This window comes from Helianthus annuus, chromosome 14, assembly GCF_002127325.2.
Source record: "Helianthus annuus cultivar XRQ/B chromosome 14, HanXRQr2.0-SUNRISE, whole genome shotgun sequence".
NCBI classification, from domain to species: Eukaryota; Viridiplantae; Streptophyta; class Magnoliopsida; order Asterales; family Asteraceae; genus Helianthus; species Helianthus annuus.
Genome location: NC_035446.2, coordinates 106,440,333 through 106,457,081, shown reverse-complemented (window position 1 = coordinate 106,457,081; position 16,749 = coordinate 106,440,333). Strand labels below are relative to the sequence as shown.

General features: G+C 39.4%; 1 long non-coding RNA gene across 1 annotated transcript; it reads right to left on the bottom strand.

The window, feature by feature from the left end:
* Positions 1-5,165: 5,165 nt before the first annotated feature.
* Positions 5,166-5,674, bottom strand: LOC110905692. The gene is made up of 2 exons (XR_004878315.1): positions 5,451-5,674; positions 5,166-5,359 (listed from the first exon to the last, which is right to left on the bottom strand). It is a non-coding gene; the product is annotated as an uncharacterized LOC110905692 (long non-coding RNA).
* Positions 5,675-16,749: the final 11,075 nt, after the last annotated feature.

The window sequence follows — 16,749 nt, the reverse complement described above, 5'->3', positions numbered from 1 at the left end:
CATATTCAGTTATTCCCGTACAATCTAGCTTGTGACTCGCTCTTCGAGCTCTATTCCTCGTGATAACCACCCGTGATTCGTACAACCTGCACTCACCACATACATTCATCACATTAGTATACAATACATAAACAAGACTCAATACATGTACACTTTCCATTCAGCTTTCTGTCTAACTTTAAGCATATCATTAGCGTATCCATTCCCTTGTGAGTCTTCAATAATGTACCTGCGTAAATCTTCGTTTTCCAGGTACATGATTAATATCATTAACACTTAACGTATCCAAAATCATACTTACATATACTCTTGCATACATCCATACCTCAATACATACATGCCTACACTCATACGTATCTTCATATATTCATAAATACACTTCTACATATGTACCTACATTCATACGTCTCTACATTCATGCCTACGATCACACGTACTCCCATACATACACAAATACACATTTTCATACATACATACATTTCTACGCCTTCACATATATACATACTATCATACGTATCTTCATATATACATAAATACGCTTCTACATACGTACCAACATTCATACGTCTCTACATTCATGCATACATACACATCTACATACGGATATACCTCTCCTACATCTTTACATCCACGCATATACTCATACATATCTTTATGCATACGTACATACACCTCTACATACATACATACCCTTCCTACATCGTTACGTACATGCATACACTCGTACATATCTTTATACATGCATACATACACATCTACATACGTACATACTTTAACGAGCACGTACTAGATCACGTGTACCTCTTACATAATCATACATTATTAACATGGGTCTTAGACTTAGCTTTATAGCCCATAAACATCTAAGGAACCATCAAAATCATGTTTGGAAAGTCCACCGTAGTCCACGGATATCAAACCGAAGCCCACGGTACATAAATTAACTTAAATAACAAGATTTCAGCTTTTGGGACTTGGGAAGGCCGTCGCCGACGCCCCTAGGGCCGTCGGCGACGGGCCTTGCATTTACCCGTAGCCCAAAAACCCGTAGACAGGTAATTAACCCGTCAGCACAAAAACTGATTTTCCCTTGCCCGTCGGCGACGGCCCCCTACCCGTCGGCGACGCCCTCTAGTTTTTGCAGTTTTCTGCAGGTTCGTTTCGTCGTCCGTACGCACTAAAACGCGCGTAACTTTTGAACCGTTTACCCGTTTGACCTCCTGTTTCTTCCTACATGCTTGTAAATTCACATTCTATCATATGAACTTAAAATCCCATATCCGGATTAAGGAAATTCTTAACTTACACGCTATCGCCTTATCGTTCAATTATGATTTATTCGACCCGTTCATGCCTTCATCCACAAAACTTGTTTGTTTGACCAAGACTTCTTATGAACCTAATAATGTCAACATTGTATATCATACAAGATTAAATTCTCGGATGTCTTGCATCCTCTTGACCCATTTTCGCTCAAGAGCTTATTTTGACCCGTTAAGGGTATTTGCGCATTTTAAGGTCTTTAGCTTACGACAACCATACTTCTCGCTTTCTTGCTTTTTCAAAACATTCATTTAATCAAATAGCTTGTTTGTAATTGACTTTTAAGACCATTTGCTTGTTTTACCCATCAAGGGCATTTTTGTCAACTTTGCTCTACCCTTAACAACAAAGGACTCCCTTGCATATGTAACCAATCCTACTACTTAGCTACAGTTCTTAATCACACATACCTCGCTCGGATCAAAACTAAGATCCGTTTAATACTTCATCGGTCTCATACAATTCTTTCCTACTTGACCTCGATCATCATACTTAATTAAATTGCACATAACTTTACATAAACAACTAAGAAGTGATTACAAAAAATCACTTACCTCGTGCGTCCATGTTCATACTCGTTTCCTCGCCACTTTTGACCCGTTAGCCTTCCGTGCTTGATTCCGTCTCGACATGATTCCTATACTTCCATGTCATCGAAATCACATTCTTATTAGCATACATAATTGTACATGTTAGCGATCATATCGATCGCATAATTCCTATTTGACTTTCATTAGTTACTTCTAGCAAGCATAATACATGTGACCAAATTCATATCATTTCAAACTCATGTAAACCATCATGTCATCGCATTAAACACACATTCGTCAAACACGCTCCATATAACTTACCTTAATCTTACAATTATGACAACTCGTCTAACCATCCTTCTTATACACGGTTGACTTTTAGAAGTCAACGGTTCATTTAGTTTAACTTTCGACCTATCATTATATACCCGCAACATCATAATCGACTATACGGACGACAATACATACATTTTATCATACGATTGGGGTGCGTACCATCTTTTAAGCATAACGTACAACTAATTCATGCACAATCTTCTAAATTCATACATAGTTCATCAAAACCTTCTACTAATCAACATGTGGTATTTAAAATTAAACATCATACATATTATCATCACATTTTGTTCACTTCATCTAACAACAATTCACCATTTCTTATCCAATTTCTTTAAACACTCACACACATGTATGATTCCAAACATTGTTAACATAAGTAAATCATCAATTTACATTACATCATCTAAAACCCACTTCATAACTACTTATTAATCACTTACAAGTGATCTAATCTTAAGTTCTTCATAATTTCATCATACTTTTGATATGTGTACTACCTTGTAAGCATAGTGTACAACTAGTTCATGCATATCCTTCTAATCTCATACATAATTCATCAATTTCTTCCTTCTAATCAACATGAATCATACATGCATAAACATCAAACATACTAGTATCACATTTCTTTCAATTCCCCTCATAAGAATCCATCTTACAAATCAAAATACATCAATTTTAAGCAAGAATTTAGACATAGATGATTTACCCATGTCATCATCTTCACCATAACAAACGGGTTTCACCCTTAAACATCAAATTAACCTAAACCATGCATAATCCATGTTCCAAATGATGAATCTAACACATACTCATGCTCAATTTTATACCAATTCATGATCTACAACATAACCCACTTCGTGGGTAATCATCAAATCTAGAATCTAAGACATACCTTATGATCCCCTAGTGTAGGTGATCACAAATTCGTGTCCGGTTCTGAATTTGAGCTTCATTTATCCTTCCAATTTGATGAAAAGGATGAAGCTAGGGTTCTTGGCTCCATGGAAGCTTCCTGCTCATTCTCGAACACACGATATGTGTGTTTGTGTGTGAGAGTTTTGTTATTTAGTAACTTAACTTTCATCTTGTTCCATTTGGCCCCTCATCTTTGTCACTTAACATAAATTGCACTATTTTGGTCATTTAAGACTTTTAACCACACACTTAACTAGGTTAATTAGCCTAGTTAGTTATTTCATACTAAGTTATATAGGAACATACGACAAGTATAAACATTCGGGTTTTGGGGTGTTACAAGTCTACCCCCTTAAATAAGGTTTCGTCCCCGAAACGTTTCTCATTTCCTCTTACACATACACACATTTATGTTTGACTTAATAGTCACATCAAGAGTTCTACCATAATCATCAACAATTTAGCAGTTAGCATATTTCATTCGAACATTCATTATACTAGATGATTATTCGTCTATAATCCTTTTACAACTTCTTATGTACATGCTATTACACATTCCATGTTTCATTCCTTAAGGTTACTTATTTTGCCTATCTTTGTAGTTTGACCTCTTAAGGTAAACTGACTTTTCTTACTTATCATAGATGCATTGGGGTACACATTCGTACTTCCTTCCATTCATGCTTACTTATAAAGGCATTCATTACATCCTTTTTATGTTTTAAATCCGTCCCACGGATTTAAATGTAACATCCATACCCTTCATTCCTTCTATGTTTGAATCCATCTAGCGGTTTCAAACATATCATTCGTACCTTTTCTTCCTTACATGTGTTCAACAAAAACTTAAAGTTTTACCTACCTTCAGCAACAAGATTTTAAAGTTAGTCATCTCAGTTGTCGAATCATAATTACTTCATTTTAGTTCCATCCATATATGAGCTTTCTTCTTTCTTACACATTCGACTACCCAAGTAATTGGGTTCGGCATAAACACTCTCAATGAGAGTTAAGCATACACATTCGACTACCCAAGTAATTGGGTTTGGCATAAACACTCTCAATGAGAGTTAAGCATACACATTCGACTACCCAAGTAATTGGGTTTGGCATAAACACTCTCAATGAGAGTTAAGCATACACATTCGACTACCCAAGTAATTGGGTTTGGCATAAACACTCTCAATGAGAGTTAAGCATACACATTCAACTACCCAAGTAATTGGGTTTTTCGCTTTTAACATAAATTCTTCTTTCTATCCGTATAACGGATTAAGCTTCTAGCATTCATTAGAGCATTCAAAGTCACCCGTTCAAAACGGATGGTAGCTTATTCTTGCTCGACTTGTTCGCTAGAACCGGTCGGCTCGCATAGCGTATCATAACCTTCGTTAGCATACCCAAATCCGCAATGGGTTTGCTATTTCGCATTCGCTACAACATAGCGCCCACCTGCTACCCAGTTCTACCGGACATACCTGCAATAATTGCCACGGTCTCACGAACGTCATATGCTTCTTGCGTACTGGCCAGGTGCGCAATCCACACACTAGTTTCGTGCCTTCGTGTAATCATCGTCTTATGCCCGAGAGATGGGTTTCAGTTTCGTGCATATTTCTAAAACTTCCCCAAGACCACATCATTGTCTTTCGTTTAATAATTACTCTCCCAAGGAGACCCCTTCCTTTTTCTTTTGACATCGGTACTCATACATATTAGTATTGTGTACCTGGGGTTAATTTGCCTATTTGCACCTTCGCCCGCCTTAGCGTTCATCCTATTCTGCATTCACGGATCACCCTCTTCAAACTCTTAAGCTTACCTTGCACATAACATACTATTAGTTTCCTTCAAATACATAATCTAATACATACTTACATTCGCTTTTGCATTTAGGCCTCGATCGAGTCTTGGATTGTACGGGTTCTTGGTCACGAGAGCACACCGGTTTGAGTTCAAGTATTCACCTCCTTTTACTTGATTCTCTCAAACCAGGGCTCTGATACCAACTTGTTACACCCTAATTCGTATTAGACAAAAAGTCGCAGCGGAAACTCGTGCCATAAAATTTCTTTCATTATTAACGTCATGACTTACTTGAAAGTACGTTTTAATATGCATCTTTTACAAAAAAAAATAAAGCATAAGCCCTGATTACTAATAATACATATTCAGTTATTCCCGTACAATCTAGCTTGTGACTCGCTCTTCGAGCTCTATTCCTCGTGATAACCACCCGTGATTCGTACAACCTGCACTCACCACATACATTCATCACATTAGTATACAATACATAAACAAGACTCAATACATGTACACTTTCCATTCAGCTTTCTGTCTAACTTTAAGCATATCATTAGCGTATCCATTCCCTTGTGAGTCTTCAATAATGTACCTGCGTAAATCTTCGTTTTCCAGGTACATGATTAATATCATTAACACTTAACGTATCCAAAATCATACTTACATATACTCTTGCATACATCCATACCTCAATACATACATGCCTACACTCATACGTATCTTCATATATTCATAAATACACTTCTACATATGTACCTACATTCATACGTCTCTACATTCATGCCTACGATCACACGTACTCCCATACATACACAAATACACATTTGCATACATACATACATTTCTACGCCTTCACATATATACATACTATCATACGTATCTTCATATATACATAAATATGCTTCTACATACGTACCTACATTCATACGTCTCTACATTCATGCATACATACACATCTACATACGGACATACCTCTCCTACATCTTTACATCCACGCATATACTCATACATATCTTTATGCATACGTACATACACCTCTACTGTCACACCCCCAAAATCCACCTGCGGAGTACCACCGCTTAGGAGCGTGACTGACCAGGATCAAGCCACCAATCATATAGAACATTGTATAAAGTAAAAGTAGTTGCAATATAATCCAAACTAAATCCATATGAAAGGGGTTTCCAAAACATAAGTAAGTTATCATTGTTTAGCGGAAGCGTATAATCAAAACCCAACATAAGTATGTATGAAATGTCATAAGTGTTTAATAAGATAATCACGATCCAAACCCACAACGACCCGCTCCTCCATGTGCAAGCTCCATATACCTAACGACCTGCAAGGCATGTAACAGAGGATCAACAACTAGTTGAGCGAGTTCACAGAAAGTAAATGCGTAATGGTAAGTTCGTATGTAACAGGTGGCTCTACTGGGCCGTTAGTACGTTCTATTGGTGGGGGCTTCCCATGTTGTATAACCACTAGACTATTCGTAACTATAAGTATCCTTCACAACCGAGGATAGTGATCAGTATAAGTATCCTGCACATCCGAGGATAGTGATCAGTATAAGTATCCTTCACAACCGAGGATAGTGATCAGTATAAGTATCCTTCACAACCGAGGATAGTGATCAGTATAAGTATCCTTCACATCCGAGGATAGTGATCAGTATAATTATCCTTCACAACCGAGGATAGTGATCAGTATAAGTATCCTTCACATCCGAGGATAGTAATATGATAGTCTAGTCATAGTGTCAGTAGTGTATCTATTCAACCTTATCCTTTCAATCCCATTCCCAACACCCCGGGAATCCCATGCCTTGGTAAGAGTGTGAACTCACCTTGGTTTGCTCGGTATGCTAGGTTATGCACTCACAAGTAATTAATCAAGCCCTATTGTATGCACGTATAACAAATCAGTTCATGTTCGAAATGATACGCATGTAATCTAATGTCACATAGTGCTTGACAGCCAATATCATGTATCAATCATGTATCACGTAACAGTTAACCCATTCATACAATTCACGTAATTCATATGAACATTTACAGGATCATGCACCTCTCAAAAACTCAGACAAGTATGGGGGGGGTGTCTCCCCTGTTCAAAACTCGGATAGCACATGTAATCATCATACAACTTCGGACATTAATCAATATACAAACTCGGACCTAGATTCTCATATAAATTCAGACATGGGTGGCATAGCAAACTCGGTCCATCATGTCACACACACAAACTCGGACCTTGTGATTTAAATGATCGGACCAACATACAAAGCCATAAACTCGGACCCTTGAGTCCATTGATTAAACTCGGACCAACAAAGGCCCAAACAAAGGTCGGACATCCACCAATTTTATTATAAACTCGGACAAGCATATAGGGGTTAAACTCGGGCTTTTATGCATTCAACAAACTCGGTCCTTATTTAACAATTAAACTCGGACATGTCTTCACTTAATAAACTCGGACAAGGGTTGAGAATAAACTCGGACAGTTGTGATCCATTAAAAATTCGGACAATATAAAGTCCATTAAACTCGGACATAGATAGTCCATTAAACTCAGACTTTTGTTATAGCCTTAAACTCGGACCAAGTATATTCATTAAATTCGGACCATGTGAGCATTATACTCGGGCCATATGAAAACACATTAAACTCGGATCTAGCATACATTATCACAAAACTCAGACATGCATGACTTATAAATAGACTCGGGCATTTGATGTTTTCATTATAAACTCAGACGTATGTAATCATTAAACTCAGACATTCACTGTGCACAGAAACTCAGGCAACAACTTCCATCCTACGATCTTGTGATTCAAGCAGTTACGTTTTGCTATCATACGAACATGAAAACCCTAAATTCATACGTTTGTACAGTGCAATGATAAATCATCAATCTATCATTCAACCTATCTTGCTTCTAAATCATCAATCAATGATTCCACAACAACTCAAATCATTTTCATGAATCAGAAACAATCAAACATGCAGAGATTATCATATGAAAAACTAGGGTTTTAATACCAATCAATCAACCAACAATTAACATCACACAATGATTAAATAATTACCTTGATTCGATTCTAGATGAATTTGCAATCAACCTTGATGCAAAAGACTTGTGATTCCAAGAATGATAAGAAGATGGTTGTAGAGGGGATTAGGGAATGTGGGTACGTGTTTTTGATTCTTGTGATGATTAGTGAATGATTAGGGAAGGAGATTAGGGTTTTAAGTTGTTAAAGTTTCACTATTCGCACAAAACACCCTAAGGAATCATCTATCACATATTTCATGCACAAGATATACAATTTACAGTTTCACCACCACATTTAAGTATTTGTCAAATCATTCACAAGTAATACATAACCATGCATAATCACATAATACACTTCATTGTATTTAAACGCATACAATTCCGTAGCAATTAATTGTGCAATCAATCAACTAAACAATACAAGAACGTGCAATCGATGCGAAATAGAAATCTTGGGAATTCGAGTTGTCACATTATCCCCAACTTGAAAGAAATTTCATCCCGAAATTTGGTACACACTCACTGAGGAAGCTAGGTAGCTGTATCGTTTACTGGTTTTCCTGGGGTGTCACATCATCCCCCCGTTGATTTGGAATTTCGTCCCGAAATTCAGTAGTAGTAGCTTCAGCCTCAGTAGTGGTTGCATTGGTTTCGAATAATTGGGGGTACTTTTCTGTCATCTGGTCTTCGCGTTCTCAGGTGTACTCTGGGCCACGTCGGGAGTTCCAACGAACTCGCACAAGAGGGATTCTCTTGTGTTTGAGGACCTTAACATCCCGGTCCGTGATTTCAACTGGCTCCTCGTCGAACTGCAACCGCTCGTCGATAGTGAGTTCCTTAAAAGGAACTATGAGGGTCTCATCTGATAGGCACTTCTTCAGATTCGACACGTGAAATACATTGTGAACTGCACCGAGTTCAGCTGGTAGGTTCAGTCTGTAGGCTGCTGGGCCTATTCGTTCTATAATCTCAAATGGTCCGACATACCGCGGTTCGAGTTTGCCTCGTTTGCCAAAACGAACCACACCCTTCCAGGGTGAAATTTTAAGTAAAACCCGGTCCCCGACCTGAAATTCCAATGGTTCCCTACGCTCATCCGCGTAGCTTTTCTGGCGATCACGAGCTGTCGCCATGCGTTGTCGTATTTGTGCTATTCGTTCAGTAGCGTCCACTACCATTTTCTTGTCCTGTAGTTTGACTATCTCCCACCTCTGCCCAACCGGGAGGTAACCGGCATTTACGCTTGTACAATGCCTCGAATGGAGCGGCTTGTATGCTGGTGTGGTAATTGTTATTGTATGAGAACTCCACCAAAGGGAGATGCTTTTCCCAGCCGTTGCCGAAATCGATAACACATGCACGAAGCATGTCTTCAAGAGTTTGAATTGTTCGCTCAGACTGCCCATCCGTCTGAGGATGATAAGCTGTGCTCATGTCTAAACGTGAGCCAAAAGATTTGTGCATCGCTTGCTATAGCTCCGACGTGAATCGTGCATCCCGATCCGAAATGATAGAGGTGGGCACCCCGTGCCTCGAAACAACTTCTTTAAGATAGATGTCTGTGAGAGTGGAGAACTTATCCGTTTCCTTTATAGCTAGAAAGTGTGCAGATTTTGGTGAGTCGATCCACGATTACCCATATTGTATCGTTCCCACGCTGAGATCTAGGTAGGCCTGTAACGAAATCCATGGAAATTTCTTCCCATTTCCATTGAGGTATCTTAGGCTATTGAAGTAGGCCTGCGGGTTTCTGATATTCAACCTTGACTCTCGCACAGGTCAAGCATTCGCCAACATAGGTGGCGATGTGGGCCTTCATGCCAGGCCACCAATAAGTAGTTCTGATGTCGTGGTACATTTTGTCCGACCCTGATGTACCGAGTAGCGAGACTTGTGTGCTTCATCCAACACAAGCTCTCGTAATCCGCCATAAAGTGGGACCCAAATACGCCCCGTTACATAGTAGGCGCCGTCTTCCTTTTGTTCTAATCATTGCCTTGATCCGCGTAAGGCTTCAGCCATGACGTTTTCGGGTTTCAATGCTTCTACCTGAGCAGCTCGTATTTGTTCAGGAAGACTGGACTGTATAGTGTGCTGCAGGGCTCGTACGCGTCTAGGTAGAGTGTCCTTTCGACTGAGGGCGTCGGCCACAACATTGGCCTTGCCTGGATGAGACTTGATGGCGCATTTGTAATCGTTCAGAAGTTCAACCCATCTTCAGTGACGCATGCTCAAATCCTTTTGCTTAAGAATATGCTCGAGACTCCTGTGATCGGTGTAAATGGTGCACCAGGTACCGTACAGGTAGTGTCGCCATATCTTAAGTGCGAAAACAACAGCTCCCAGCTCTAAATCGTGCGTCGTATAATTCCGTTCATGAACTTTGAGTTGTCGCGAAGCGTAGGTGACGTGATGTCGTGGTCACAATCAAATTTAATCCCAATAACAACTAATAGCTAGCGGTAAGTGGGTATCGAACTCAGGGAGTATGTGGAATATGTGCTATCTTGATGTATGTCTAAATTAACTAAAACAAACTAAATTGCAAAAATGTAAATTCAGAATTTTGGCGATTGGTTTTAATTACTAGATTAAACTAAATTAAATTACAAATCAAGGTTAAGTTTTGTAACAGGATAAGAGGATAGTGATCATCTCGAGTTTCAGGTTTTAAGTGACAATTAACGTTAATGTTCAACTGGAAAGAACTACATAGACATAGCTCATGCAAGATCAATTGTTTGTGATGAAAGGGAACTAAGTACTCGGATTCCTAGAACGCGAGGTTGTTACCCGATGACCAATCAACATATATCCAACCCTAATCCCTCCCATGATATCTCGATTGCCAACGGCACCAAGAACGTATGGTTCAGAACTATGATCAAACACACATTAACAATTTACAAACAATCATTCAAACACCATAATAAACTAAACAACACATGCAAAGTCTATTATTCCAGAAATTAAAGAACAAAACATAATTGTCACAAGTAAACCTTACATTCGGGATGATCACCAAGCAAACCTAGCCACTCATAGTGTGGTGAATCATCATCACAATCAAACCCTTGTTCATTCGAATCCAAAACAAAGTCCTCATGTTTAGACCACTCAAGAACACAAGAAGATAGCCAAAAATCGCCCCTAAACTGCTCCAAAACCGTCCACAATGATTAGATGATGAAAAGGCACCATAAACAACCTTAAATGAGGGAGTTACAAGTTTCACGCTGGCCTCCACCGTAAATTACGGTACCACCGTAAGTTACGGTGGCTTAAAATGGTTTACGGTGGAGTTTAACTGAGTTACGGCATCAATTTTTGTCAGAGTCTACCGTAAATTACGGTACCACCGTAAGTTACGGTAGGCTTCAGCAATCAATTTTTGTTTTCTTCATAACTTTCTCGTTTCAACTCCGTTTTCTTCACCGTTTTCGCCTACGTTCTCGTAATTTCATCCTCTATCATGTTATCTTCTTAATTCTTCAATTCCAAAATTTTATTTTTTTCATTTATTCTCCGTCTTTCAATCTACAATCCAGTCGTGTCTATTCGAAGCTTTATTTCTATACTTTTAAGCTCTAAATGTACCTGAAACACAAGCAACCGTAGTTATCTAATTCAAGACAATTACATGATCAAATGAGGGATTCACTCGTCTTTTAGCACACTTAAGGGTTGTCCCATGGACCACCCGTCACATCCCCACACTTAACCGTTGCTTGCCCCAAGCAACCCATTACAAATCATTTTCAAAACAAGCGATCAATGTAAACCAAGCAAAAACAAACAAATCTTTTACTAACCCCTTTTTAACACCCAACCAATGCACCCCTCGCTATGTCTCTCATCTCGGCAACAAGTAAGCACTAGCAACTATGAGCTAGACACACAAAAGGCAAACGGGTGGTTCACAACTATAGGCTTGTACCTAAATCGGTCCTTCTCCTAACAAGTGCCAAACATGAATGCAAATCAAAGGGCTTTAAGGTTGTAACGTGGCTAGGTGTACGGGTAGGAAATGGAATATATATGTAGTAGCGAAGGACTTAACCCGGTCTTTTATTACACAATGAAACAAACAATAAACATGACATAACTTCTATATGCAAGACAACTCAACATCACTTTTTTTTTCTTTTTCATTGCTTTTTCACTTTTTTTTTTCTTTTTTTTTCTTTTTTTTTTCAATCAAATATTCAACATAACACTATAACATATCTACACACTACTAAAACAACTACTAACACTATAAGACCGGGTTAAGTCGGGTAAATTTTTGGGAAACTAGCTAAGGGGTAACAAATGATCGACTTTTAGGCACAAAATGGGCAACTAAATGTCCAAACCCCCGCCCCTCTCGCAACCATGCTCATATATATAATTAATGAGGTCCAACCCCCCAAATCCCACACTCGCACTTACCAAGACGAGGCTATCTAGTTGCCCTTATCCTTTTTACATTCACATTCAACTAAGGACTCAAACCGTATTAAGGCACAAGTTCTTATGCACCCCACCCGTTGCCACTCTCATCAAGACAAGTATTATTTATTTACATGTGTGGCTTCAACTCTCACCAAGAACAAAGGGTATTAAGGGTTGCCGGTGCATCATTTGGGGTTAATCCATGGTGTTCAAATTCTCACATTGTTTAGCTTGATTTAAAAATTTTCAAAAACCTCAAAATTTCTCCCCATCCCCACACTTGGGATACAATGACCCCAATGTACGGTTTTGGGAAGATTTGATCGATTAACTCTTTAACATCACCCAAAAGCTGTTCAACTTAAACCACAAATTTCTTTTTGTTTTTTTATATATAACTAAAAACACCACCAACTTTCACAATCCATAAACACATCAAAAACATTAAACACCACCCATCCACCCAACCGTAAACTTAAACATGAATATATACAAAGGTGCACAAAATGAGAACAAGACACAACCTGATTAGTAAATCAGCACTGTTGGTAGTGATGCAGCTGCGGTAATCGGACCGGTTCATAAACATCTCTTGGATTCGCCGATATCTCAATGGGGATGTTGCCAAACATCCCCACACTTGAATCATTGCATCCACGAGGATTGAAACGTAATAACCTGCCAAAACACAAACACAACACCACAACAAAACCAAACAAAGCAAAACAAAACACAAATACAATACTCTACAACCTCGGGCTGTCTCCCGAGAGCGCTAAGTTTAAAGGTCTTCAGCCAGACCATACCTGATATGCGTTATGGTGGTCTTAATGCACACTTACCCGCAGCATTTCCAACAAATGCCTGGAAATTTACATGCCATCTCCATAGATTTGTCAGTATATTTGGCATGTTAAAGCTGCTCCTACGGGCTTTGCTAGTCCACTTCATGACATATACCTTAATGTCTGGTAGTTTCACCCTTCTCATCTTGTTCCTTGAACCCTCTTCCCCACACTTGTTAATTTGAATCATTGATATGGGAAGAGGTTCGGTGCACATATCCATCCCATCAGCCTGCTCTACCTCATAATCTGCACACATCATCTGATCTACAAATGACTCTTCATCAGATAAAGGACTCATTGGTGTGGTATTATCCTCCACAACCTCCTCCTTCATGTGAGAATAATCTCTAATATCGTCAGGTAATGGTGAGAAGCGTTCTTCTATCTCTATCTTCAATTTTAATGTATGACACTTAGAAACCAAGCAGCTGATTCGGTCTACATCGGACAGGTTGGGTGTTGCTAAATATTGCTCGAGTTTGGACAAAGTTACTTCCAATACAGCAAGCTCTTTTTCCTCCTTGGTCTCATAAACATAAACACCCTCGGGCTCAGAATATTCTTCGGGATGATATTGTCGATATCCCTGATACGGTCTATACATGCGCGTTTCCATCATCTTTTTAATCCAATACTTCGGGTTTTCCGAATACACCGGGCACACATCATAATCATAAGTGTGATCGCGACCGCAACAAAAACATAGACCATCCATCCTTGCCTCATAATAAACTTCCTCATCCCGCTCGTATCCATATGAATAATAGTCATCCTCCATTTCTGATTCATAATCGTCAACGTATGATGGAGGTGGAAGCTGTGAAACATAAGACACCGGTTTTTCATGTGCCCTCCTGTAGTGAGCCTCGTGGCAACCAATACATGGATGTCGTGGACCCCCGCACAATCTACACGTAAATAAGCTGAAATTTGTGTAATGCCCTGTCATCCTGCACAACACAACTCAACTACCAAGTGTAAATCATGAACATAAAAGAAATCTTTTTGGTTTTTTTTTATTTTTTTTTTTCAAACTAACACACAAGATAACACACGTTGCGCACTACTCCCCGGCAACGGCGCCAAAATTTGACGTGATGTCGTGGTCACAATCAAATTTAATCCCAATAACAACTAATAGCTAGCGGTAAGTGGGTATCGAACTCAGGGAGTATGTGGAATATGTGCTATCTTGATGTATGTCTAAATTAACTAAAACAAACTAAATTGCAAAAATGTAAATTCAGAATTTTGGCGATTGGTTTTAATTACTAGATTAAACTAAATTAAATTACAAATCAAGGTTAAGTTTTGTAACAGGATAAGAGGATAGTGATCATCTCGAGTTTCAGGTTTTAAGTGACAATTAACGTTAATGTTCAACTGGAAAGAACTACATAGACATAGCTCATGCAAGATCAATTGTTTGTGATGAAAGGGAACTAAGTACTCGGATTCCTAGAACGCGAGGTTGTTACCCGATGACCAATCAACATATATCCAACCCTAATCCCTCCCATGATATCTCGATTGCCAACGGCACCAAGAACGCATGGTTCAGAACTATGATCAAACACACATTAACAATTTACAAACAATCATTCAAACACCATAATAAACTAAACAACACATGCAAAGTCTATTATTCCAGAAATTAAAGAACAAAACATAATTGTCACAAGTAAACCTTACATTAGGGATGATCACCAAGCAAACCTAGCCACTCATAGTGTGGTGAATCATCATCACAATCAAACCCTTGTTCATTCGAATCCAAAACAAAGTCCTCATGTTTAGACCACTCAAGAACACAAGAAGATAGCCAAAAATCGCCCCTAAACTGCTCCAAAACCGTCCACAATGATTGGATGATGAAAAGGCACCATAAACAACCTTAAATGAGGGAGTTACAAGTTTCACGCTGGCCTCCACCGTAAATTACGGTACCACCGTAAGTTACGGTGGCTTAAAATGGTTTACGGTGGAGTTTAACTGAGTTACGGCATCAATTTTTGTCAGAGTCTACCGTAAATTACGGTACCACCGTAAGTTACGGTAGGCTTCAGCAATCAATTTTTGTTTTCTTCATAACTTTCTCGTTTCAACTCCGTTTTCTTCACCGTTTTCGCCTACGTTCTCGTAATTTCATCCTCTATCATGTTATCTTCTTAATTCTTCAATTCCAAAATTTTATTTTTTTCATTTATTCTCCGTCTTTCAATCTACAATCCAGTCGTGTCTATTCGAAGCTTTATTTCTATACTTTTAAGCTCTAAATGTACCTGAAACACAAGCAACCGTAGTTATCTAATTCAAGACAATTACATGATCAAATGAGGGATTCACTCGTCTTTTAGCACACTTAAGGGTTGTCCCATGGACCACCCGTCAGTAGGCAATAACTTTATCCCGTTGCATCGATACGCAACCAAGCCCCTGTATCGATGCGTCGCAATAGACCACAAAATCGTTTGTCCCTCTGGCAATGAGAGAATAGGTGCACTGCAAAGCCTATCCTTTAAGTACTGAAAAGCGGTTTCCTGGGAATCTCCCCAACGATAGGTGACACCTTTCTGTGTCAGCAGCGTAAGCGGCTGCGCGATCTTCGAAAAGTCTTTAATAAATCGTCTGTAGTACCCCGCCAAACCCAAGAATTGGCGTATTTCCGTTGGTGTACGCGGTGCAGGCCAGTTCCTGATCGAATCTACCTTGGATGGATCGACATGGATCCCATCCCCGTTCACCACATGGCCTAAGAAGTGGACTTCACGAAGCCAGAAGTCGCATTTTGAAAACCTTGCGTACAGTTGCTCCTTTCGAAGAAGTTCCAAGATAAGACGTAAGTGCTGCTCGTGCTCCTCCTGACTCTTGGAGTAGATCAGAATGTCGTCAATGGAGACGATGACGAACCTGTCAAGATAGGGTTTGCATACCCTGTTCGTAAGGTCCATAAATACGGCAGGTGCGTTCAATAATATCAAACCATCCATCATATCAAACATAAAATATAGTAGGTAAAATAATTCATAAAACCCAATACGATTAATGTTCGAGCCAAACTTTGTTTGAGTAGCGTAAACATAATAATGAAAACCCAAGATAAGTTATAAGTTCAAATATCGTTCATTGCGTCTCCCTGACCAACCATGTACACGCTGCCCCGACGTCATGGTTTCCATTGCTTCCCCCAACGCTTTCCCCGTTGTCGTCCCTGTTTCCATGGTCGTGGTTTTGAGTCTGATCCTAGTTTAATTGAGGGCAATCGCGTTTAAAATGACCTTCAGCCCCACACTGGAAACATCCCCCGTTCCCACGTTGTGGCTGCTGCTGTGTGTTCTGTGGAGCTGGTATTTGCAGTTGCTGGTTCTGTGAAGGTTGAGGCGGTCGTTGTTGTTCTTGGGTTACAGGACGGGAGTTTCGACAATCCTTTGCTTCATGACCAATCTTGAGACATCTCTGACATTGTTCCTTGCGACACCATCCACTGTGGTGTCTGT